This window comes from Aotus nancymaae, unplaced genomic scaffold (genome assembly GCF_030222135.1).
Source record: "Aotus nancymaae isolate 86718 unplaced genomic scaffold, 86718_ANA_hifiasm-v0.15.2.pri h1tg000041l, whole genome shotgun sequence".
NCBI classification, from domain to species: domain Eukaryota; kingdom Metazoa; phylum Chordata; class Mammalia; order Primates; family Aotidae; genus Aotus; species Aotus nancymaae.
In genome coordinates, this window is record NW_026988455.1 from 6814456 (window position 1) to 6838005 (window position 23550).

General features: G+C 44.8%; 1 long non-coding RNA gene across 1 annotated transcript in view; it reads right to left on the reverse strand.

Moving 5' to 3' along the window:
• Positions 1–457: 457 nt before the first annotated feature.
• The window catches only part of LOC105710653 (uncharacterized), a 31989-nt gene continuing 8896 nt past the window's right edge, over positions 458–23550 (reverse strand). The window contains exons 3-4 of the long non-coding RNA XR_010336956.1: positions 4523–4688; positions 458–1640 (exon numbers count right to left, since the gene is read on the reverse strand). This is a non-coding gene — a long non-coding RNA (uncharacterized LOC105710653). The remainder of the gene's footprint in view (positions 1641–4522; positions 4689–23550) is intronic.

Sequence of the window (23550 nt, forward strand, 5' to 3'; positions counted from 1 at the left end):
GGCCGAGGCGGGAGGTCAAGAGATGGAGACCATCCTGGACAACATGAAACCCTGGCTCGACCAAACATACAAAAATTAGCTGGGCATGGTGGCACGTGCCTGTAGTCCCAGCTACTCGGAAGCCTGAGGCAGGAGAATTGCTTGAACCTGGGAGGCGGAGGTTGCAGTGAGCAGAGATTGAGACACTGCACTCCAGCCTGGGTGACAGGGTAAGACTCCATGTCAAAAAAAAAGAAAAAAGAAAAAGAAATCGCATTATTTCCGTGGGTCCTATTGTGCGCCCTGGGCACTGTGCCTCCTGTGGCTAGTGGGGAAGCTGGCCCTGTTCCCATCCTGGCCCCTCCCCGCCCCCACCCTCTGCAGCGCTGTTTACTTCAACAAGCAAAGAGCTTCTGTTTGCTGAAGGAAATTCACAGTGCAGTGCACTTCTTCCCTGAAGAAAGCCAGGTAACGGGTAATAAAAGGCAGTCAGGGAGAAAATGGGACCTTAAGAAAGCCTAGGACTGCAAGTCAAGAGGCCTGGATCTCAGCTGGGACTTCACTACAGGGCTCCTCAGTTGTCCCATGGAGACACAGCTCTGCCCCTCAGGGGTAGGTTGAAGGTCAGAAGAGCCCAGAGGCAGGATCGGGAGCAGTTGAAATGAAGCCAGAATTCAGATCCATCTTACTACTTTCTTCTTTTTTTTTTCAGACTGGGTTATCTCTGTGTCGTCCAGGCCGCAGTGCAGTGGCACAGTCATGGCTCACTGCAGCCTCAATCTCCCAGGCTCAAGTGATCCAGATTCTTGAGTAGCTGGGACTACAAGTGTGCACCACTACGCCCAACTAATTTTACCAGTAGTAGTAGCAGTATTAGTAGTAGCATTTGTAAAGATGGGGTCTCCCTGTGTTGCCCAGGTTGGTCTCAAACTCCTGGGCTCAAGCAATCCTCCCACCTTGGCCTTCCGAGGTGCTGAGATTACAGGCATTAGCCACCTCGTCCAGCCTCACCTTATTACTTTTTAATGGGCAAACAAGCTAAAAGGCAAGCAAAAGCCTTGTCCTGAGAGACAGTGAGATCCCCATCCTGGGATGTGTCCAGCAGCAGCTCCTGCCCAGGAAGCTCTGGAAGGGGTGGAGGCATCGGATACTGTTTGTGTAGAGATAGAGCAATGTCGCTGTGCCGATTCACGGGGGACAGGGACTGCAGGCATCCCTGGTAGGCCTTGCCGTTTGAAAGAGAAGCCGCCAGATGAGGGAAGTGGTTGATGTGGTGCAGGCTCCCTGGAGAGCTTCCTTTGGCAGGATGTGGAGTGAGAGAGGGTGGGCACTGGGAGCAAAAGGCTGGAGCCAAGCAGATGGCAGGAGCTTACAAGGTATATAAATAACAGCTCTCCACGGCTCTCAGAATGTGTCCAGGTACCAACCTCATGAAATGTCCAGTGTAACAATGAAGGAGCTGGGCTTTGCAGTCAGTTTTGATACCGAAACTGATACACAGGCAGATAGATACGCAGGAGCAGGGAATCAGAAAGATGCTGAAAATGAGGTGAGGGGTCAGCCAAAATCTTGGGAAGGGCTTTCAGCAACCACCAGCAGGGCCATCTGGTAAGCAGGGCCCCAGGGACAGGGCCTCCGGCCAATGAGCTTTTTTCAAAGGCCTGTGAAAATAGGTGACATGCAAAGAAAAAAAAATTATTGGATCTAAAATATAAAGTATGAAATTGAAAGGAATATATTTTACTTAAATGTCTATAAAACAATGTAAACTTTGTAAGGTGTTTTAGGCTGGCTGACTGTACCATTGACTGCATGGCAACCTCTGTGACCTGCACGTACACCTCCAGATGAGTTCCTGGAACTAGAAAGTCTAAAGTAACTGGAAAACCACAAAAAGAGAAGAATGACTAACTCCTGTGGCACCTAATTAACTTTGAGACATTCTTCTATTGTTTCTTATTCCTGCCTCAACTGATAAGGCAACTGGACTTTGTAACCGACCTTGCTCAACTAACAGGTCAACCTCGTGACTCCAGACCCTACGACCCCCTCTCAGCTTGCAAAAACTGCCCTGAACTGTACTTCTATAACTTTCCACTGCCTACCCCAAGCCTATAAAACCAACTCCTATCCCACCACCCTCTGCTGACTCTCTTTTTGGACTCAGCCCACTCCCACCCAGGTGAATAAACAGCCATGTTGCTCACACAAAGCCTGTTTGGGGGTCTCTTCATCCAGAGCGTGCCTAACAAACTTCATTCATGTTTACATTTAGTGTTTCTGGATTCTCTGTTTGAAAATAATGCTAAGGTTTGATTTTCTCCCTCCATAAAATGTCCACCAGCCTGGAGAACATAGCTAGCCATGTAGGAAATGAGCAGCTATAATTTCAAAAGCAAGATTAATAAAGTCCTTTTGATCTTTTCCACAGCAAACATGTGATAATGTGAAATATGAGTGTATGCTCATGTGTTTGATATGATGTGGAATGCAGACTCCATAATTAAAAGACCCTGGGGCCTGTAATGGTCTTAAACTGGCCCTGGAATTAGGGTCCAGGCTAAATTGAACCAAATCTCTGAGGGGCGAAATGAAGGCCCAGCTGACGTCTGGGTAATAATGGGATTAGATGGAACCTCGGGAACCTTCCATTTCAGAGTCCAAGTGCTTTTAACCCTGAAGGGCTGTTCAGACAGATGAGCTTTTAGAGGGTGGATGTGAAGTTCTCTGGGAGGAAGAAGCACCTTTCAAGCATAATGAACTGTTATGTGAAGTCTCCACTAGGGTTAATGTAACTCAGGAAACAGAAAGTGAGCCAGACCAGGTGGGTGGTAAATGACTGCTTGACTGGGGGCTGGTGGTGGGTGGCTGGTGCAGTGTCACTCAGCAGCCGTAGGTCTCCTGACTGCAGCTGGAATGTGCTGTCACCCACTTCAGCACTAAAATTCAACACTGATTGCCAATTCCCCTTTGAAGAGTGGATTTTTTTTCTTTAATGATTTCACTCTTACACTTGAGAAAAGGGAGGAGCCAAAAACAACGTTCTCCGGACACCTCTTGCCCCCTCGTTCTTTGTCTTTGATCCTGTTCCCAAGCTTACACCATTACACACCCTCCCTGTCACGCCCAGCTGTGTGTCCTCCCTGCCCGGCCCTCCCCAGCCAGGTTTCTTTAGCTTCGAGGCAGCAAAGGTGCCCAGTAGACAACCCTTCCGCCCTCTCTCATGCTGCATTCAGAGCTGGGAGCTAAGAGGCCAGGCGGAGGAGGATGCCACCCAGCTTGGCCGCACAGGGCCCGAGGTGACTGGGAGGACCTAGGCTTTCCCCCTTTACTCCACCCCAGTGGCTCCAGGCAAATGGCCTCAGCCTGAAGTCACCAGCGAGGAGGCATCTGTAGGGTCACTGGGGTTTGCCAGCTCCTCACTGGCAGATGACCTGGGGGAGGAAGTTTAATAGCTGTGTGTGCCCTTCTATCATGTGTGTCAGTGACTAGAAAGGCAGAGACCAAAGAGCAAAGGTGAGCAGTGACCCTCTCCCAGAGAGCAGGCCTGGCCCTCCTTCCCCGAGAACTGTCCCCAGCCCTCCACCTCCCTTCACAACAGAAAGCACATGTGGCCACTGTGGTTTTCATAATAATGAACTCATAAGGAACTAAAATTCAGCCAGCACTTTCCTGCTCCCAGAGAGCATTTCCATTTTATTTGATATTGACAGCGATGCTGGGAACAAAGCGGGACAGGCATCAGCACAGTCCCCTTGTTATCAGTGACGACATAGTTCCAGGGTGCACTGGCTTGGCCAGTGTTCTGTGGCTAAGATGTGGACAAGCTCAGCAAGATTCAATCCTGGGTCTTCTGACTCCAAGCCCCATAGTGAGCGGGCTTCAACACTGAAAACCAATGGGAAAGCACCAGCTCTCACTGAGGAACCAACCAGGCAATGAGTGTGGATTTGGAGTTGGGCTGCACACATGGTGTGTAGCTGTGACCCTAGAATCAGAATATCTGTCTCAGGACGCTTTCGGGACTCTTAAAATGCTGACATCTTGTAAAGTCATTTGACTTTTGGTGGGAAAGATCATTTTATTTATGGCAAGATTCAATGCACTCATTCATTAATGTGTTAATTAATTCAACAAGTACATATATTGAGCACTACTCCATGTTAACAGATGCAAGCCAATTTGCCAAAATATCGGTGCACCCAAAGACCCACTCTGCTGAATCATTAATTCACTCAATTTAATCCATTTGTCAAATGATTAATTCACTGATTTTTCCAAATTTACTTGTTGTAGTTATAACAGCTTGAACAGTAATGTTTTAACAGTTAAAATGTTGGCCAAACAAAAATCTGTAGAAATTAACATGTTTTGCAAATGAAACACTACTTTCTGGGCAGAATTCCAGCCTTTAACTATATGATAAGATTGTCTTGGGTACCTCTGGTTTCTTTGCACGCTTTCAAATGTAAGTGTATATTTTCAAACTTGAAACACTTGAAATATTTTTTCATCAGTTTCCCAAAAGACATGTAAGCCTTACCTTGATTGAGGAAGTGTAGACAAGTGGATACACAGAAGAGCCTGGCCCTGAGGCAGCCCTGCCTGCTGTGTCAGCCCAGCTCTGCCCCCGTCTTAGCTCCGGCACTTTGGTCAAGTGACTTAGACATATGTGATGAGTGGGACGTTGGCCATATCACTTGCAAACACTAGGGGGAAAAACACATCATAGTCATAACAAGATTATTTCTAGGTGGTAGATTGTGAGTAACTTTACTTGCCTTTTAAAATATTTTTTAATGTTTTAAAACATCCCTTGAATAATTTTAAGTGTTCACTATGGAAGAGGAACCGCACTAGATGGCTTCATAGATGTTGTTTTATTTAATCCTCATCATAAACCCACATGATAGTTAATATTATCACCCATTTACAAACAAACTGAGGCTCCAAAGCATTAAGTAACTTGTGCAAATCCCACAGTTCTAATGAGCCTGACTTCCAATCTGTCTGACTTCAAAGCTCATGCTAATTTGTACTTTCTCTGGCTCCACCGGTGTCCTCCTCTATTAAATGGGTGTAATATTTGCATCTCAAAATATGGTGGGAGGATCGAATAAAATGGTAGGTATGAAAGTCCACTGCAAATGATAAAGCCCTCAACAAAGAATAATAATAATGGGTAATGTACACATAGTGTGTGTCTAGTACTATGCGGTTCCAACGGCTTTGTAGATACCATGTTCCTTTAATCATCTCAGTGATCCTGTGAGGCAGGTGGCCATTATCCCCATTTTACAGAAAGGATACTGAAGAACAGAGAAGCTAAGTAACATGCCAGAGTCACACCACCACACATTATACCAGTTATTCAGTTGGAAACCTTTCAATTATAAATGACTCCCAAGTCACCTGCTTTCCCAACTCCTTCCCCAGGTATACACTGCACCTTACTAGGTGGGAGGTAGTCCACCTGGCTCAGCAGGAGGTCAGAGACTAGAGGTCAGGCATTAGGTTCAGGGCTCCAAGGTATGCACAGATCTTGCTGAGGACTGCCTGGGGCAGCCACGTACTCCAAGGACACTGCTGCCACCTGCTGTTCACACATTCTCCATCCAATGGTTTCTCCCCAACACCTACATGCATGAGCCTTTCAAGAGCATTACCATCTTTCCTAGACCCATTCTGCAGTCTGGGTAAAAGAATTTAAACTTTCATTCAATTTCAAATGCAGGAAGGGTAAACCCTTAGAAATAGGAGAGCTTGACTAAGGGAGCTGAGACACAGTTCTGAGCAATGTGCCCTCGGGGCAAGGCCCTTAGCCTCTTTAAGTCTGTTTCCTCATTTGTAAAATGAAGACACCATAATAATATCTGCTTCATGGAATTGTTTTTAAGATAAAATAAGATTTTTTTCCCATCTACAAATTTACTTTCCTATCAAAAAAAAATGTTAAATATGTAAAGGGCAAGGCAGGATGAGACACAATTAAACATCCTAAAATCATCTCTGTTTACCATTATCATTTTTAACAAATCTTTAACATTTTTTTCTCTTCTTTTCTTTTCTTTTTTTTTTTTTTGAGATGGAGTCTTGCTCTGTCACCAAGGCTGGAGTGCAGTGGCACGGTCTCCGCTCACTGCAGCCTCCGCCTCCCTGGCTCAAGCAACTCTCCTGCCCGACTTCTGAGTAACTGGGACTACAGTTGCGCATCACCACTCCTGGCTAATTTTTGTATTTTTAGTAGAGACGAGGTTTCATCATGTTGGCCAGGATGGTCTTGATCACCTGACCTCATGATCCGCCTGCCTCGGCCTCCCGAAATGCTGGGATTACAGACGTTAACTACTGTGCCCGGCCACATTTATTTCTTAATAAGTCATCTTGATTTACATTTTGCTACTGATTTAGAGCTTATCAAAGTTAATTCTGTCATTCTATTTGCATTTTATTGGGTATCTGAACCAGAATGTGAAATAGGGAAAAGGTTATCTGATTTTTTTTTTTTATGAAAAAAGCTTTTATTATTAAAATGGTCCCTTCCATTTGAGATTCTCAGAATATTCCCAAGATTCTGGTTCACAAGTGATGTGCACAAGTTTCACATCACTTCTTTCAGGCAAATGGGCAACCTAAAACTGAGGAAATCAGAGTGGGCTTTTTCCACTTAAGTTCCCTTGGGAACTGACACAAATAGCAAAGCTAAGAGGCCTGGCTCCCTCTATGCAGCTATGAACATCACACCAGATTCTGTTTGCCTGAAAACGCCTTCTGACTGAGTCTAGATGCCAGTTGTTAGATGATAGTCAATTTGCATGTTGCCAATCTAATATTCTTGGATCCTTAACTTATGTTGCTGGTTTAGAAGTTCAGTAAAACTGAAACTGTCTATTGGTAAGTTCTAGCAAGAATGTGTAAACTAGTTCAGTAGTATCCACTCTGCTGCATACCATAGGCCTGGATGTGATGGTTGAGAGGGGCGGGTCTAGCTGCTCTCACCCTCTAAAGGAGAAGTTGAGTACCAGCTCACTCTCCTACCTCCTTGGTATGGACAAAAGAATAAATGAAGATACTATCTGCTACCTGGATTTATCTTTCTGGTGCCAAAACTTTTCCCTTTAAAAAAGCAGCCCTTGGAAATTATCTTTCCTTTGTGGAAATAAAAATAGCATTTAAAAAGATACAGCATTTTATACCTACTAAATTAGTAAAATTTTATAATAAATTGCTCAATGCTGGAATGTTAGCAATGAGATCAAACATGTTAATGGCATTGAAATTTGTGGGATTATTTTGGAAAGCAATAGAAATATATTTGCAAGAACTCGAAAGAGGTTTCACCCTTTGAGCTAATAATTCTATCCTGGAGATTTTAGTTTCAACAAAGGCAAAAAAGCTATGTTTAAGAAGCCAGTTGTTGCAGCATTATTTTTATTTTTTGAGATAGTGTTTCACTCTTGTTGCCTAGGCTGGAGTGCAGTGGTGCAATCTCGACTCCTGCAACCTCCGCCTCCTGGGTTCAAACAATTCCCCTGCCTCAGTCTCCCAAGTAGCTGGGATTACAGGCATGTGCCACCACACACAGCTAATTTTGTATTTTTTAGTAGAGATGGGGTTTCACTATGTTGGTCAGGCTGCTCTCGAACTCCTGACCTCAGGTGATCCACCCACCTTGGCCTCCCAAAGTGCTGGGATTACAGATGTGAGCCACCATGCCTGGCCCATTTGTGGTGGCATTATTAATAGTAGAAAAAGAAAAACCTGGAGACAACCTACATCCTGACCCAAAGGAAATCAAGATTAAGTCAGTTCATGGAATATTATTTCACCATTAAAATGATAAACACGGAGGCTATGTAGAAATGTGGATGCCTATCAAAGTATAATCACAAAAAGAAGAAAAAAGAAATGTGGAGAAATGCTTAAGTGGAAAAAGAGCAGAATACCAAAATGATATGTACATTGTAATTACAGTCCTCTTAAGTTTAAGTGCTTACAGATGCCAACTAGGCTGCAATGGGCAAAAACACAGACCTGTGTTAAGATGGTAGGAATATGGTGATTTCTCTTTTTTTATTTCCAAATTCTCTTAACGTGTTTACATTATAAAAAGAAAACTAGCCTTTCAGGGTATAGATATTCTAAGTTAACCTAGTTACTCTACAGAGTACCTCTTTCTCCAATGGGTGGGGGGTGGGTAGCCATGATCTATTTGGAAAGGCCAATGATTTCTCATTCTATCGTAATAAGTTCCAAAATAAATTCACCAAGCACTACAATGATCAAATAGGATATATTGCAATTAGAAGAAGCAAGGCAGAAAAATATTCTCTGTTAAAGAATCTTGTGTTCCTAAATCTATATGTTGATCTATGTTGATCTGTGCTAAGGTGACACTTGTCTAGCCTTGATGGAAGAATCATAAAGTGACTATGAAATAATGTCAAGGCCTGTTTCACTACCAACTTTCATTTGACTAGCACTTTATATTTATTTATTTAGAGACAGTCTCACTCTGTCACCCAGGATGGAGTGCAGTGGCGCAATCTCGGCTCACTATGACCTCTGCCTCCTAGGCTCAAGCAAATTTCATGCCTCAGTCTCCTGAGTAGCTGGGATTACAGGCACCTGCCACCAGGCCTGGCTAATTCTTGTATTTTTAGCAGAGACGGGGTTCTGCCATGTTGGTCTTGAACTCCTGGCCTCAAGTAATCCACCCACCTCGGCCTCCCAAAGTTCTGGGATTACAGGCATGAGCCACCGCGTCCGACCCATAATTTTTAAAATATGTTCACATCTTTTATCAAGTTTGAGTTTCCCAACACTGCATGGCAGGCAGGGCATGTAGCATTTTATACATGGGGACACTGAGGCTTAGAAAACGAAGTGATTTGCCCAAGCTCACACAGCTAGTAAACAGCAGAGCTGAAACTAAATATTGGAGAGTTGTTTGACATTAGGGGACATGAGGAAACTCTCAATGAGTGTTGGCGTATCAACTCTGAGATACATGGATTACAAAGAAAATACCAATTGACTTTTTAAGGGCAGAAAGGAATGTTTTGTGAGGTATAAATGGTTAGTGTGCCTGGGGATGCCCACACAATGACCTGTTGAAGAGCCTAGTAGCAACATGGTGAGGCCAGAGTGTGGGATAACTGCAGGAAGATGACTCAGGACCTTGGTACCCAGGCATCTGTGAGAGGGAGGCAGGGGGGCGGATGCAGTATCTGATGGAGATTTTGGGTGGAAGAACTAAGGGTGAACCTAGACTTAGATTTTTGGTCCCTTAGTGATCAAGAAAGCTCAGAGGAAAACTTTCAAACTTAGACCTCGGCATAGAAATAAAGGCAACAACTCTTGAGATGGTTTCTAAGGAAAAACTAAGTAGCCACACATTGATAACAACCATCATATTTCCAGCCACCCTGTGGTTCCTGACATGGCTCTGGGCGTCTATGCTCAAGCCAGCAAGCTCAAGCTTCTCATGCTGGGATCTGCAGACTCACCTCCAGATGCCTATGGACTTTCAGGTCTGTCTTTCCATTTGATTACTATTTCAAATAATTAGATTCACGGTTGCAGGTTCTGGGACCTCTGGCCAGCCACTGAATACCATAACATGGTTTCACAATCTACACTGGCACTGTGTTTAGATGGGATTAGAGCCAAATAATGCTATTTGAATTGTCACAGGCTAGAGGGAAAAAGAATAAGGGTGGACTTACTGTGTAAACAAGTAGAGGCCAAAGGACGTCAGAAAGCATTGTATGCAGAAGGTTTTCCTAGTCAGTCAAGTGGAAAACTGGTGAATATGCAGAGTTACCACACAGTCCATGTGGTACAGGCATAGAACTCTCTCAAGAAGAAAACAAAAACAAAACAAGGTGGGCAGCATGTCCCTCTGCCAAAGGATGATCTTTGTGGTCTCAGAACCCCTTTCTACTCTGACAAATTACTGGGAACCCCAAGAACTTTTGTTTATATGAGTTATAGCTATCAATGTTTATATATTAGAAATTAAAACTGGGAAGTTTATTTACAAATGTCTTCCTTTTTCTTTTTTTTGAGACGAAGTCTCATTCTGTCACTCAGGCTGGAGTGCAATGTTGTGGTTGGCTCACTGCAACCTCTGCCTCCCAGGTTCAAGTGGTTCTCCTGCCTCAGCCTCCCAAGTAGCTGAGACTACAGGCACATGCCACCACGCCTGGCTAATTTTTGCATTTTTAGTAGAGACAGGGTTTCACTATGTTGGCCAGGCTGGTCTCGAACTCCTGATCTTATGATCCACCCGCCTCAGCCTCCCAAAGTGCTGGGATTACAGGCATGACCCACCATTCTCAGCCTACAAATTCATTTCTAAATGACAATAATAAGCCCATTGTTAAAATAAATAACACTTTCAGTAAAAATGTTTTCCAAGACAGAAAACTTTAGTGAAAAGAGTGAAAGTATTTTACATTTTTGCAAATCCATTGAATGTTTACATTAAACAGATGATTATCCGCTTATCTATTCCACACATTTTGACATATTGTTTTGGTTGGCATATATGAAGAAAATATGACCTCACATATATGTATAGTTGGAAAAGGGAAGAGTATGTCATTACACTTTTCAGATAATTGTGGATGTGCTTCTTTGATACTGCACTGTAATTCAACAAATGGCAGTCTCTTTCTTTTGTTTTTTTGAGATGAATTTTCACTTTTGTCACCCCGGCTAGAGTGCAATGGTGCAATCTCAGCACACTGCAACCTCTGCCTCCTGTGTTCAAGCGATTCTCCTCCCTCAGCCACCCAAGTAGCTGGGATTATGGACGCGCGCCACCATGCCCAGCTAATTTTTATGTTTTTAGTAGAGATGGGTTTCACCATGTTGGCCAGGCTGGTCTCGACCTCCTGACCTAAGCTCATCTACCCACCTTGGCCTCCCAAAGATCTGGGATTACAGGCATGAGCCACTGCGCCTGGCCAAATGGTAGTTTCTTAAACATTAATTCCAAGGTAGAATCTGGAACCATATCACTGAACTTTTCAAATTCAATTACATTAAAATTTGTTGGGAAGAGGTCTTGACATTTGTGTAATGGAGTATATGTTGTTTGCTGAGAAGTGATGGCAAGGCACACTGAGCCATCGCCAGGCAGGAAACTGCTAGAATAAGCAAGCAGTATGTACCGGTCATGCACTAGTTAAACCAGCTCCCAAAAAACAGGATATCTGACCTTGTCACCACTGCTGACTGGCAAAGAGTGTTTTTTTAAGCTTATTTCTGTCTCAGTAGTGAACAGGCACTATCTGCCTGTTTAGTCTCTCTTTATTCCATGAAGAAACACTGAGCACCTGCTTATTAACAATAATCACTTGTTCACAAAGAATAAATACACGGGTCAGAGTCTGCTCTGGGCTGTCAGCTGGGAAATGCTGGCGGTCCCCTGACATCCCACTTTGATCTCACTTTTGTATTCTAGCTTTGTTTCTGTTTCTTAATTCCTTCAGCGCCACCTGGATTGGGGTCTCTACGACCAAGCTGGTCTCAGCAAAAATTCACTGGTTCATCTTGCATTTTATGTTACTTTTTAATCTATTTTATTTTATTTTGAGACAGGGTCTCACTCTGTCATCCAGGCTGGAGTGCAGTGGCATGATTATGGCTCACTGCAACCTCAACCTCCCTGGTTCAAACCATTCTCCCACCTCAGCCTCCTGAGTAGCTGGGACCACTGGCACAAGCCACCACACAAGCAAAAGAGCCATTTAAAATGCAAGATGAGACCAGGAGCAGTGGCTCACACCTGTAATCCTAGCACTTTGAGAGGTTGAGGCAGGTGGATTGCTTGAGACCAGGAGTTAGAGACCAGTCTGACCAACATGGTGAAACCTCATCTCTACAAAAAAATACAAAAATTAGTCGGGCATGGTGACTTGAATACAATGACTGCCACTTCCATTTGGTGCCACTGTCTTGATTTGTGTGAAAGTGACAGCAGCTTTACCCACCATTTCTTTAGAATTATCAGTACAAATGTTAGCACCATGAAAAAGGCAAATAATGTCTTAGCATTATTATTAGAATCATTTTGAACACACAGATCCTTTGAAAGCTTTTCCACAACCTCTAGGGAGGTCTCATGGACCAGATTGGAGAGCCATTGAACTGGGGGAATGTACTTACTTGGAATCATTGTTGATTAAAGTTTTCAGCTTATTGGATTTTGCCTAGAAGAGATACAAATTATTTTTGCCCAATAGAAAAAATAACTCCAAAGTTTATAATTTATTGCCCTGCAAAACATTAACAAATTTTATATCTAATCTAGCAATTATACTCAAACATTCCTTTATTAAATTACTTACAAATATCTAGCTTCTCACTTTGGGAGGCCGAGGTGGCCAGATTGCCTGAGCTCAGGAGTTCAAGACCAGCCTGGTCAACATGGCGAAACCCTGTCTCTACTAAAAAAAATGCAAAAATTAGCCAGGCATAGTGGCAGGTGCCTGTACTCCCAGCTACTCAGGAGACTCAGACAGGAGAATCGCCTGAACCCAGTAGGCAAAAGTTCAGTGGGCCAAGATCACGCCACTGCACTCCAGCCTGGGCGACAGAGCCAGAATCTGCCTAAAAAAAAAAAAAAAAAAAAAAAAAAATTAGCTGGAAATAGCTTGAACCTGGGAGGTGGAGGTTGCAGTTGAGCTGAGAGCATGCCACTGCACTCCAGCCTGGGCAACAGAGCAAGACTCTGTCTCAAAAATATATATATACATATATATATTTATATAGATATATATTATAGATTTATGTTATGTGTATTATAGATATCTATCCACATAATGTCTATTATATATATATATGTTAGATAAATAGATAGACAGACAGATAGATAGATAGAGATAGATAGCTATCCGCCGGCCATGGCCTCCCAAAGTGCTGGGATTGCAGATCCCACCACACCTGTCCCACATTCTGTAATTTAATCTACACAAATCCTGGTGAGGAAGATATGAGTATCTAGGGCAGGACTAGGGTGAGGGGAGTAAGAGGCCCAGGGTACAAAATTAAGGAGGTACATACAGACACAGACACAAATTAAGGAGGCAGTCCCTGTCAGAGCCATGCTGAGGAAAATGTGCCTCCAGAAAGGTAACTTGGCAACAAAGTGGTTAACAACAGAGATGGGGTCCACCCTGGGGTCGGCCTGTGGTAGCCAAAGTGGATGCGCTGAAGTGAAGGGGACCGCAGGCTTCCTTCCTATGCGTTCTCCTCCCCTCACCCCCATCCAGATGGTGCAGGCCTCAGAGAGACTGCCCAGCCTGTTCTAGAAAGTTACTAAAATCTAACTTCTCCTTCACAGGAGTGCCCTGCTGAGAGAGCCACACTTTAAACTTCTTGAAAGTCTTATAGTAAGGGCCTCTTAAGATTTTCTCAGACAGTCCAATTTTGACAACTTAGTAAGAAAAAGCCTCTTAGGACAAAAACGGAAAGTTACAATCTTTCAGAGAGAAGCTAAACCTTCAGTCTCATACTGTGGAGGTTGCTTTTGGAGACCATCGCTATCACTGGGATGAGTCTTCAGACCTGTATTTGGGATTGTTTTCTAACATCCTCTTCACCTAAAGGGTAAAATGGCTCTGGGAATAAGTACAGCTCCCCAGCAATGTAGCTTCTCCCTTTCCTGAAGATAGACAGACCGGCTGAGTGAGCTACGGAACAGAGCATTGAATCCGGAATGAAAGCCAGCACCTTAGAACTTGGGGGGCTTTCTCTGGGAATCCCTGAGGCATTTTCATGAATAACCAACTCAAAGGCAAGAAGGCCTTAGAAGGGAACAATTAAAGTCTGGATAACTGTTTTCGGAGCCCCAGAGTAGACTCTAGTAGAAAGCCTCCCCTCAATGCCTGCCCAAGGAGAGGAAGCTGAGCAGAGAAATGAGTTAGTGAGAAGGAACGTGCAAATAAAAAGATGATCTCTTTACTCAGGAGGCTGAGGTGGGAAGATGACTTGAGCCTAGGAGTTCGAGGCCAGCCTGAGCAATATAGCAAGACCCCCCCATCTCCACCACACAAAAAAAGTAAAGAAATATAAAATGATATTTGTGTTCTTTTCCAACCCTGAGAATTAATGATTTCTCTAGAAACATCCTACGGACTTAATTATATTCTCCCAAATTCCTATGTTAAAATGCATATATTATTCTCAGGGTGACTAGTATCAGGAGATAAGGTTAAAGGAGTTCCTCAGATTGGACCCCTATATGATGGGATTAGAGTTCTTGTAAGAAAAGACAAGGGAGCACTCTGGTTTGCACAGAAAATCCTCTCCCCTCTGTTTTCTCCTCCTCTGTCTCCCTGCCTCTGCCATATGAGGATACAACGAGGTGGTGGCTGTGTGCAAGCCTGGAAGAGAGCCCTCATAGAAGCGGACCACGCTGGCACCCTCATCTCAGACCTCAAGCCTCCAGAACCATGAAAAGATAAATTTCTATTCTTTAAGCACCCAAGTCTGTGGTGTTTTGTTATGGCAGCCCAAGATGATGAATACCAAACACTGGAGCAATCTTATTGCTCACACTTTATTCAGCTGGATTCCAATGCCTGAGCCTGATTTACGCTATCCTCACTAATCTTGCCTCCATATCCCTTTAATCCTCACCATGTAAATTCTCAAGTCACACAAGTAAATGGATGCTAATTTTTGCTGTTTTTTTTTTTTTTTTTTTTGAGACAGATTCTCGCTCTGTCACCAGGTGCCAGGCTGGAGTGCAGTGGCCCAATCTCGGCTCACTGCAATCTCCGCCTCTGGGGTTCAAGCAATTCTCCTGCCTCAGCCTCCCGAGTAGCTGAGACTACAGGCGTGCACTACCACGCCCAGCTAATTTTGCATTTTTTAGTAGAGATGGAGTTTCACCATGTTGGCCAGGATGGTCTTGATCTCTTGACCTCGTGATCCGCCCGCCTCGGCCTCCCAAAGTGCTGGGATTACAGGCATGAGCCACCGCTCCCTGCCTATTTTGCTGTTTTACAGCTAAAATTCAAATAATGGATCCTTTGGATGACAGAATCAAACGCAGTAAAATCCACAGCTGGGTGGTTGTATGTGAATCACTTAACCTTTCTTTCTTTTTTCCTTTTTTTTCTTTTAAATAGAGATGGAGTCTCGCTGTGCTGCCCAGGCTGGTCTTAAACTCCTGGGCTCAAGTGATCCTCCCACCTCGGCCTCCCAAAGTGCTCAGAATACAGCCCTGAGCCACCACTCTCAGCCTGAATCACACTTAACCTTTCTGGGCATTCATATCCGTGACTGCAAAATGGGGGTAGTGTTAGTTCCTACTTCCCAAATTGCTGATGGGAATCTAAATATCTTTTTTTTCCTTTTTTTGGAGACAGAGTTTTGTATTTGTTGCCCAAGCTGGAGTGTAGTGGTGTGATCTCGGCTCACCACAACCTCCACCTCCAGGGTTCAAGCATTTCTCCTGCCTCAGCCTCCCCAGTAGCTGGGATCCACAACCCCCAGTGGGAGGTACAGTCATCAACCACGCAAACCAGAGTCAGGATCTGGTTCCTAGAGGCTGGAATTCAAGGAAGCCAGAGACAAGAGAGCCAGAAGGTGAGTGAGTATCCATATTCTTCAATAGCACAGTTCAGTGCTAAGACAGGGCATGAGGACCAGCCACCATCTTAGCCGTGGAGGAAAGAAGGTATGTGCTGGGCAAGTGGGGCACGTGACAGAGTAGAACTGAAGTGGCCGTCGCTTGCCTTTAGGCCAGCAGGTAAGATTGGGGTGACTCACATATCTTACAGTAATGAACAAAATCATTACCATGGCATTGTCTTTTTTTTTTTTTTTTTTTGAGACAGTCTTGCTCTGTTGCCCAGGCTGGAGTGTAGTGGTGCAATCTTGGCTCACTGCAACCTCTGCCTCCTAGATCCAAGTGATTCTTGTGCCTCAGCTTCCCAAGTAGATGGGATTACAGGCACGTGCCACCATGCCTGGCTGGATTTTTGTATTTTTAGTAGAGACAAAGTTTCACCATGTTGGCCAGGTCTTGAACTCCCAACCTCAGGTGATCTGGTGGCCTCAGCCTCCCAAAGTGCTGGGATTTTTTTTTTTAACACCCCCACCCCCTCAACCCCATCCACCATGCAAAATGCAACCAAGGTGGAGAATTCTAAATGTTAATTATGACATCAGAGGTGTGGTTGGGGTCACCACACAGGCATATGTAGAGCTCCACAGTGAGGCACAGGGGCCTTCCTTAGAAGTGCATTGGGTATTAACAGTGATTAAGCATTGGGAGGCCGAGGCGGGTGGATCACGAGGTCAAGAGATCGAGACCATCCCGGTCAACATGGTGAAACCCCGTCTCTACTAAAAATACAAAAATTAGCTGGGCACGGTGGCGCGTGCCTGTAATCCCAGCTATCAGAAGGCTGAGGCAGGAGAATTGCCTGAACCCAGGAGGCGGAGGTTGCGGTGAGCCGAGATCACGCCATTGCACTCCAGTCTGGGTAACAAGAGCGAAACTCCATCTCAAAAAAAAAAAACAAAAAAACAAAAAAACAGTGATTAAGCATTAATTTGCTTTGCTCATTCTTTCTCCTTCTCCTAATGTGTAATTGAACAAAAGTAATGGTGTATTTGGAGCACACTAGCCAGGCTCCCTGTTCAAGAGCCTTCAGCCTCATCCTAAAGTACACACTTCTCTCCCCAACTGTGCGCTGGGAAGCCAGGTTTCCAGCCTTTGGGTAGCAGAATCTGACTGAATATTCCAAAGGGGTCCACTCACTTTAACAAGTGACTTTTTTTTTTTTTTTTGAGACAGGGTCTTGTTCTGTTGCCCAAACTGGAGGGCAGTAGCAGGATCTCAGCTCTCTGTAACCTCCACCTTCCAGGTTCAAGCAATTCTCATGCCTCAGCCACCAAGTAGCTGGGATTACAGGCATATGACACCATACCCAGCTACTTTTTGTATTTTTAGTAGAGATGGGGTTTTGCCATGTTGGCCAAGCTAGTCTCAAATTCCTGGCCTCAAGTGATCCATCTGCCTCAGCCTCCCAAAGTGCTGGGATTACTGGTGTGAGCCACCACCACCAGCCATAGGTGACTTTAATTAAGACATCCAAGTGATGCCACCAGGATACTTAGGCCTAGAGACTGAAATGTGAAATCTTGAAAATTCTGTCTCAACAAAGCAACCAAGTGTCTTGTTATTAAAAAAAAAAAAAAATCATGTTGTGGCCAGGCACAGTGGCTCACGCCTGTAACCCCAGAACTTTAGGAGGCCAAGACAGGCTATCACTTGAGGTCAGGAGTTCAAGACCAACCTGGCCAACATGGTGAAACCCTGTCTCTACTAAAAATACAAAAAGTAGTTGGGTGAGGTGGCATGTGCCTGTGATCCCAGCTACTTAGGAGGCTGAGGCATGAGAATCGCTTGAACCCGGGAGGCAGAGGTTGCAGTGAGCCGAGATTGTGCCACTGCACTCCAGCCTGGGAAACAAACTGAGACTCTGTCTCAAAAAAAAAAAAAAAAAAGAAATAAAATAAAATATTAAAAAACAATGTCGGGAAAAAAATGTTCCTGCAGATTCTTATACCAGAGAATCTGTTCTAACTGAAAAGGGAAAAAGGGCAAGGATTCCAAGACATGCCTGTTAGAGATTTCCAGCCTGCAGCAATGAGGCAGAGATTGTTCTGAATTCTATTGACTTTTGCACCCAGAGTTATTTGGTTTGACAGACTGCCAAATCCTGAAGTTCAAAAGACTGTCACAAGTGGGGAAAGGGGCCAGCATTCTTGGGGTTGGATTCCCAGAATTCTCCAAATACGTCTCCAAAAGTGAGCCTCTCATTCTAAGGTCAGCCCCTTCATGATGGTGGTTTGGTTTTAGAGATAGTCCCTCTCCCCACTGCAAAGAATGTTAGGGGGAGTCTGATGATAAAAGCATCAACCATGTTGGCCTCCTACGTACTTGAACTTAGATATGTAAACTTCTCCCGGAAGCCACCAGCACAGTCATGTCTGAGGCTCAAAGGGATGGAGCAACCCCCTCACACTGAAGGCAGCTGTTTTCATTAGGCCTGTCACAAAATACACAAAGAGCTAGCATTTCCTCCTTTTAAAAAATGTTTCATTGCAGACCAGGCATGGTGGCTCATGCCTGTAATCCCAGCACTTTGGGAGGCCGAGGCGGGCAGATCACCTGAGGTTGGAAGTTTGAGACCAGCCTGACCAACATGGAGAAACCCTGTCTACTAAAAATATGAAATTAGTCGGGCACGATGGCGTGCGCCTGTAATCCCAGCTACTCCGGAGGCGAGGCAGGAGAATCACTTGAACCCAGGAGGCAGAGGTTGCTGTGAGCCAACATTGCGCCATTGCACTCCAGCATAGACAACAAGAGCAAAACTCCATCTCAAAAAAAAAAAAAAGTTTCATTGCAGACGAGGCGCAGTGGCTCAGGCCTGTAATCCCAGCATTTTGGGAGGCTGAGGAGGGCGGATCACTTGAGGTCAGGAGTTCAAGACCAGTCTGGCCAACATGGTGAAACTCCGTCTCTACTAAAAATACAAAAATTAGCTGGACATGGTGGTGCATGCCTATAGTCCCAGCTACTTGGGAGGCAGAGGTTGCAGTGAGCCAAGATCACACCACTGCACTCCAGACTGGGCAACAGAGAGAGACACTGTCTCAAGGAAAAAAAAACGTTTCATTGCAGTTAAATGTAAACATCAGGCGAGTTAATGGTAACTTACATATGCTATGAAGCTTGGTTTCATCTTCAAAACTTTCCACTCTCTTGCCTCATATTCAAACTGTCACCATCTCCTGTTAGATTTTTACTTCCAAACTACGTCTGAGAAACCAACCACTCCTCTTCTTCTCCATTGCTACCACCCTAGCCAGGTTGCCTTCATGTGTCAACTCTGTTACTGAAAGAACCTCCTAACTGCTCTCCCTATACCAATTCTGTCTTCTCCTCCCTCCCCATAAAAGCTGTTCACCACGCTACAGGAAGATGGTCTCAGCACACCTGATGCCGTCCCCACCCTCTCCTTGCTGAAAATCTTTGCTCTTAGACTAAAACTCAAAACCCTCGCCTTGGCCCCTGCCTGCCTCTGCAACTCCCTCTTGACCTTCTCTCCCCATTTGTCTGCCTCTGCTTGCAGCCACAGTCACCTCCCAGCTTCCCCACTTCTCCTTGTCACCTATCTGATGATCACAGTTCAAATGGCACTTCCATAGAGAAGTTTCCCTTGAGGACCCCCAATCTGGGGCAGATCTCTGTTTTAAATTTTCATTAACCATGTTTCTTTCTTAAGCGCAATTAATCTTCATTTATAATTACATGTGTGAAAGTGATGATTTGATAAAAATTCATTTTCTCTACTAGCCTCTAGGCTCTCTGAGCCTTACCCAGAGCCTGGCGCATAAACAGGTTCTTGCAGAATACTTAGAGAATGATTTTCATAAAGGTAGACATTGCCCAACAGAAAATTGAGAATCAGAGTTTTTTTAAAAAACGTCAGCATGAAGGAGGTATTTAAATTTTCAGACAAGTTTACTCATAAAACTCAACACATAATGGATGAGATTATTCTACACAGAATCCAGAAAGGAAAGTCCTAACAAATTGTCAAAAAGACAAGGAAAGGACAGAGCAGACTTTGGAACCTGGGGTGTGTGGCCATAAGTCAGAGAGGTAGGGAGAGAAGGGCAGAGAGATGTGAGGTCCTGGGTAAGACTGGCTCAAATGCTGTCGCTGGGGACTGGTTTGTAACACGATCTATCAGAGAGGCTAATGGGCACGATTAACGAGAACCCAGGATGAGGCAGGTCCCATCAAGCAACCATAAAAGATGACTCATAACTGTGTCAGAGATGGAGAGTTGGGAGTAACTAGAGCAGTACCTGACAATCAGCACTGGAGTCCGCCTGTCAAAAGTCTACAGTGTCTACAAGAAGGGAAGCCTGTGTGTCAGAAGTTCCCACCCCTTGTTGATTGGATGTCAGACTGGGGCCCAGCTGATTCACAGCCAGCTGATGACCTGTCCATGGAGATTGTACATACCCCTACTCTGGTTTCAGGTTTATCAGCAGCCTCTACTCATAGGCTGGCTTAACTATGATTCTGCTGTGGGAAGAAAAAAAAACACTGAGCAAAGGAGACAGGTTGACTAATGGCTCCCTCAACATGTCCATGTCTTCATCCCTGCAACCTGTGAATATGTTACTTTATGGGCAAAAGGGACTTTGTGGATGTGATTAAACTAAGAACCTTGAAATAAGGAGATTCTCTGGGATCATCCAGCTGCACCAAATGTCACAAGAAGGAGTCAGGGTCGTAGGGGTCACAGAGGCCGGAAGTTGCTATGCTGCTGGCTTTGAGGGCAGATGAAGGGGCTAAAGAATGAGGGTGGTCTCTAGAATCTGGAAAAGGCAATGAAATTGATTCTCCCCTAGAGCTTTCAGAAGGAACGCAGCCCTGCCCACACCTTCATTTTAGACCAGGAAAACTGATTTCAGACTTCTGACTGCCAGAACGATAAGGTAATAAATAGGTATTGTTTGAAGCCACTAAGTTTGTGGTCATTTGTTACATCAGCAACAGAAAACTAATATCCTAACAAGCTTAAATATCTGGTCAACAGATCAGTGCCCAAATCATTTATGAGTCTCTGGAGAGTCTGGTGGCTGTTATTCAGTCCCCTGAGCCAGATCCCTGCTAGGGGGTCGCCAGATCAAGTTTCTGGATCTGGTGAGCTGAGTTCCTGTATGGCTGACCTCCACCTCTCTAAGCTCCTTCCACCCTGGGAAGCCTGGCCTAGCCTGAGAAACTGATGGCTCTTCCTCATGAAAACCACACCAACTGGTCACTGATCACTCACCATGTGTGGGATGTTAGGTGAGCTCTTGGGAACAGAGCATAGACGTTGGTACCAGGGAGGCCCGGTTCACATCCCCTTTCTACTTCACTTACAAGTTGTGTGATCATGAATGAGTTACTTAACTTCCTTCAACCTGTAAAATGGAGGTGACCTCTCCCTAGCATATAGTTTTGTAAGGATTGATACAGATAATACGTACCTAATCTCAAACATAGGGTCAGGCCTAGGGTAGGCTTCCAATCAAGGTTGCTCCTTCCTGCACACCCCCATGAGTGTCACCATGCTCATCTCTTTGTATACTGGACACTTCAGCTACTTCCTCTTTTGTGTTATAAGCCCCATGGTGGTCCTGTGTTCTATTAGCCCCCCAGCTACAAGTCAGTGACCTTACCCATCATATTCCTAGTGGCCTGCTGTCTTAGTTGGGGTTTCCCCACAAGTAGAACCTGAGACAAGGATTCCAGTTCAGGTAGTTTGTGGGAGATGATCCCAGGAAACACCACTGAAGATGTGAGACAGGGAGAGGAAGGAGACAATGAAGGATGTGAGATCATGCAAGTTACTCATGTGGCGGAAGCTTGATCCCCACCGCCGGGGAACTCAGAGACAGAGTTATCCCAGAGAGGCAAGAGTGCTGAGTCTCACCAGTCTCTCTTTTTTTGAAGGGGGCAGCAATTATTCCCCAACACTTCCTGCCTCCTGCACTCGTAGGCAAGACAGGCTCCAGCACCAGAGTCCTCAGGCAGGCACTGGCAGCTGGAAGGGCTGACATGGGGAGGCAGGAGGGACAGCTGCCACACCTGAGGAGTGTCAGTTTGGCTACCTGTCTCCCTGGTCACAGCTTCCCTTCTGGCCTTGCCTATTCCTTGACCAGTCATGAGCTCAACATGCCTATTGCATTGTTCTAGCCTAACTGCATCCTAGTCTCAAGCTCCTCCAATTTGCAAACAGATAAATGAAAGACATTTTTAAAAAGATCTTAGTATATATTTAAGGTATATAACATGATGCTTTGATATACACATAGATAATGGAATGGTTTGTGATGAGAAGGGAGACCATTTCTCAGCAAAGTAACAGCTGCTCTCTCTGCTCTGTGCCTTCTACTCTACCTTTAAACACCCGCATCGGCAGATCACGAGGTTAGGAGATCGAAACCATCCTGGCTAACATGGTGAAACCCTGTCTCTACTAAAAATACAAAAAATTGGCTGGGCGTGGTGGCGCTTGCCTGTAATCTCAGCCTATAGTCTCGGGAGGCTGAGGCAGGAGAATTGCTTGAACCCGGGAGGCGGAGGTTGCAGTGAGCCGAGATTATGCCACTGCACTCCAGCCTGGGCAACAGAGCAAGACTTCATCTCCAACAAACAAAACAAAACAAAACAAACAAACAAAAAATGTCCCCCATCACTATCTCCATTTTCCAAGTGTTAAATCTCCAGTCCGCATATGTCAAAGTCTGATCAGGTTAAAAAAAAACTCTTCATCACCTTTAAAACCTCTAATTCTTTCTTGAGCTAATCACACAAAAGTTACAATCACCTCTGGGTTATCATTATGGCCTTGTTATCAGTATGGCCTTGTTATCATTACCTGAGAAGGTTTGAAAACATCCCATAGAGAACTTCAACTAACAAAAGTCTGGAAAAGAAGAGGGTAGATACATCAAACACTTGTTTATCACAGGCCAGGTGAAGCACTGGGAGAGGAGTTTATTAGATGTACCCAACCCTGAAGATCCACCTCTGACACGCTTTCATTAGTAAGAAATAGTTCTTGAGGCCCTACTAGAAGCAGAGTGCTTGTGTAGGGTTCCATCAAGAACAGAGAGAGGCTTAAGAAGCTTCCAGAAAGAACTTCTCTTTGCTAAAACAATGCTAAGCCTATTCCAACGTCCACTATTAGGGCAATTTTTTTTCCCTTTCTTTCTTTTTGGCCTTATCCAGCATGATTTTCTATAGTGAACCTCTAGCTGGGAGGTTTAGAATTTTTGTACCATGTCGCCGAAAGGGACCTCAGAGTGCACGCTGGTTTACAGACATAGATTCTGAGGGGAAATAATTAGCCTGAAGTGAGCCCACCTTGGTGGTGGTAGAAAAGGGCCTGAAATCCTTGCCTCTCGTCCCTAGTGCTCGCCTGTATTATCCTTTAAACTGTTACTAGGACGGACGCAGTGGCTCACACCTGTAATCCCAGCACTTTGGGAGGCCGAGGCAAGCAGATCATTAGAGGCCAGGAGTTCGAGACCAGCCTGGCCAACATGGTGACATCCTGTCTCTACAAAAAATACAAAAATTAGCCAGGCCTGGTGGCACACCACTGTAATCCCAGCTACTCAGGAGGCTGAGGCAGGAGAATCGCTTGAACCCAGGAGGCAGAGGTTGCAGTGAGCCAAGATCACACCACTGCACTCCAGCCTAAGAGAGAGTGAGATTCCATCTCGAAAAAAAAAAAAAAAAAAAAAAACCAAGAAAACAAAACTGTTACTACATCTATACACCTGGGAGTGGATTAATGAAGGGTTGAGCCCTGGGTGAGGGTGTGAAGAGCAGGGCACTGGTATCATGAATTCTACCAGCAGGCCCTCCTTCTCCCCCTTGCAGCTGGAGACCTTTGCTCAGGTGAGCCCACCAGACACTGTATGGCTTAAACCCCTAAGGACACCCATATTACTCAGCACTAT